Raw genomic sequence first — 3739 nt, 5'->3', positions numbered from 1 at the left:
AAACCTCTTATAACATGCTCTTGGGAAGACCCTGGATTCACAAGAATGAAATTATACCGTTTACTCTGCATCAATGTTTCAAATATTGTCGAGACGGTATAGTTAAGAAAGTTGCTGCCGATGATAAACCTTTCACTGAGGCCGAGACTCACTTTGCCGATGCCAAATTTTATTTTCAAAAAAGAAGCAAAAAGAAAATAATCAGTAAAGGAAAAAAGTCAAGATTCCAAAGTACCCATTGTCGCGCCCCATTTTTTAAGAAAATAAATTAAAATAAATAGGTTTGAAAAGAAATTTGATTTGAAAATGAAATTTTAATTACGAAGAAAATGAAGAGAAATATGGTCTAAATGGGACCTTAAAAATGCACGATTTGACCCAAAATATAGTTTAAAAAGGGTTTTTGAAATAAAAATCGGAGTCGCCACTTGGTATAGAGTTAAGGTGTACCAAGTCACCTAAAATGAATTTTTAGAGGAAAAGGTAGAAAGAAACCCCTTTTAAACGACTCTTAGTCTACGTAAACCAACGAAAAAGGTTCGGGAGTCACATTTGACGAAGGGGAAGGCAAGAATAAAAATCCAAGGCACCCCTTCGACCTAACCAAGGCTAGTTACGTGATTTAGTCAAAGATTTTCTTGTTTTAACCTTAAGATTCATCACATTTGGATGTACTATATGAATGCATACCCTAGACCTAGGAGGGCATCGGGGGGCAAAATTTCTCTTCAAAGCTTGAATGGTGCCAATCACATTAATTGTGATGCCCAATGCGGATTCTTTGGAGAGGTCACGAAGAATGCAAAAAATATGAGACTCTAAGAAAAGGAAAATAAGAAATATTCATAATTATACAAATATACATGTCCTAAAGGAATGCACCATGTCGGGTACGGGGGGGGGCTAATGTTCGTGACTCAGTTTCCCCTTTTGATAGAGGGAATACGAGCGTGCTAAGGCTTAGAAAAGCCAAACTCGTCCATATCCCATATTTAAGGGATTTTCCTAATCTAGCATGCAAATGATTTAATCTAGTTTCTATCTCTTAAATGAAATGCAAGTATAATGTTATGTATCACACACAGGGGTAAGGAATATGCATATAAGGGAAAATATGGGATAAGGGCTATACATATAAGGGAGCATGCAAGAGATGATAGAAGACCCTAGAAAGTGAAAAATATGCATGAAATGAAATGATTTTGTCACACAATCATGATCTAACGCTCGAAGGGCTCCTAAGGGTCTAGCGTTGGACTAGCCCTTATTTCTATTTCCTCGCTAACGTTGGGCTAGTGAGAAATCGGACAAGGGAACCACAACTAGCGTTGGACTAGTGTAGTATCGAGAAATTGACCACAACTAGCATTGGACTAGTGTGGTGACATCACACATCGGTTACAATCAAATAAATCATGTAAGACCTAATAAAAGCATATAAACACATGAATCACATATAGCACATAACACATAAGCATGATATCTAGATGCAAGACTCTAAAAAAGTGGTAACACGTAGCACATAGACATGCCAAACACATAAATAAAGCAAATAAAGCCCTAACTATTACATTCGGGAGAAGCCTACTACAATCTAAGAGGGGAAACGGAATAAAATAAAATAAAATAATACCCTAGCTATTACAATTTTGGCATTCAAGTGCATTCCAAATGATCGAAATTGAAAATAACTATACAAAACTAAAACAAATAAAGTGGATAAATAAATAAATAAATAAAATGAAAACATTCAAAAGGCATGCAATTAAGCACATAAATCACATAGACACATGGAGTCAAATAAAGTGAAAATGAGGGATAGAGTGTACCTCCCTTGCAATGGCAATCAAATGAAGGAAAAATAGCTTCAAAACAATAAATGGGTCAAGGCACCAATTAAATAGTAAAATATAAACAAAATCACCAAATCCCTCCCAATTGCAACTTAAATGGAATCAAACAATGCATAATTTCCAAGAAAAGTAAATTATTGATCAAATTTCTAAAATTGAAAAACTACCAAGGACCCAATTGCAAATATTAACCAATTACTCAAGTCCAATTAAACACTTTGGGAACTTCAAGGGTTCAAAAGTAATAAAAGGGTCAAGTAATGGTTCCAATTACAATTATTTTAGGACTTAATTGCAAGAAATTAAAACATAATTGGGCCATAGTAAGATAGATGGAAGCTTAGAAGGTTAAGAGGCAATTTCTGAAATCTATTTTTGCATGCAAATCATGCAAACTTACGAATGAAACAAGCCTTCTGCAATCAAGAAAAACATTACTGTAACTTTCATTTTTGCGCGCAAAACATCAACCTTAAACACGAATTTGATCAGAACTTTTCGACCAAACATCCCAAACTTGATCTAAGCAATAAGATACACGATTTCAACATCCAAACAAATCAAAACATAGAAAAGAAATTGCGCAAAATGCTAGAAAAAAGGGCTCGGCAAATCCTGGTTTGTTTATTTTTCAGCCATTATCTGGTCCTAGTTCAAGTGTTTAAGACCCAAATATGCAAACTCAGCACCGAACTTCCACTCCCCCCTTTCCACACAAGACTAGCTAACAGATTAGAAAAGGCTAAAGCCTAGTGCATGGTTACGGACAAGGAAAACAGCAAGTAGGTGCGGCAACCTTTGCCCTGCTGCAATTTTTCGCAGCTTGATACTCGCATGGATGGACTGCCGAGCACATCGCACAAAATTCATCATTTATGAATCAAACTCACACACATCTTCAAACATAAACCTTAACATAGCTTAAGCATGACTGCCTATCCCCTAACCATCCCAACCAAGATGATCCAGGCCCAAGAAAACAAGAATAACAAAAATACAGCAAAGAAACTTAGCAGAAACATACGTTCATGCCATTTTTCACTCAACCGAAATGTATTCCCACGAGGCCTTAACACATTAACTGATTCAGCAACTGACTAAAAATAGAGCAAAGAAAGCAACTGATCATCTGGACATGAACATAAACCCAGCCGAAAGTTCCTTTAGAGCCACGGCTGAAGTTTTTCTCAAAAACGAATGAATCTTCCATGCTATAGCTCAACATAAACGCAGCCAATGAACGTTACCATTTAGTGGAACATACAACTAAACTCAAACCATGAAACTGCTAAGCTATTCAGAACACAACTCACCGTACACGAATCATACGCATTCGGTTCATGACAGGAAAAACCACACGAAAGTTAACAGCTTTTGGTTCACAAGTTTTCGGCCATACAGATTCCAAAACATAGCTTTTAGTTCCTAGGTTTTTCACCAAACAAAAAGAACAGACTCCCGATGAACACAAAACAGAGGTGACGATATATTAAGCAACGAAAACGGACGTTTGAAACAGATTCAGGGAATCCATGCTTAGAAGGCTTCAAAAATCTAAACTTTTAGAAGGAAACTTGAATTTAAAGGGAAAGGGTAGCTCACAATGCTTTCTTTCAAGCTTTTTGCGGTGAGGGTTTGCAGGTGGTGGTGGAAAATTCTGGTGGCAGCAGCGGCATCAGTAACCCATCGTCGAGACCTTCGATTCTTGGCGGTTCTTTACTTTGATCTGGCTTGGACTGAAATCCCTCAAGCTCTTTCCAGAACCTCTTGGTTTCTTCCTCGGCTCTCTCACTCTTTTCTATTGTTTTCTCCTTTAGCTCTCCAGCCGCCAAACTCCCCCGCTGTTCCTCTTTCTAACTTCCTCACTCAACCAGCCGTCAAAAGCC

This window comes from Coffea eugenioides, unplaced genomic scaffold (assembly GCF_003713205.1).
Source record: "Coffea eugenioides isolate CCC68of unplaced genomic scaffold, Ceug_1.0 ScVebR1_2101;HRSCAF=3068, whole genome shotgun sequence".
Lineage (NCBI taxonomy): Eukaryota > Viridiplantae > Streptophyta > Magnoliopsida > Gentianales > Rubiaceae > Coffea > Coffea eugenioides.
This window is presented reverse-complemented; position numbering follows the sequence as displayed.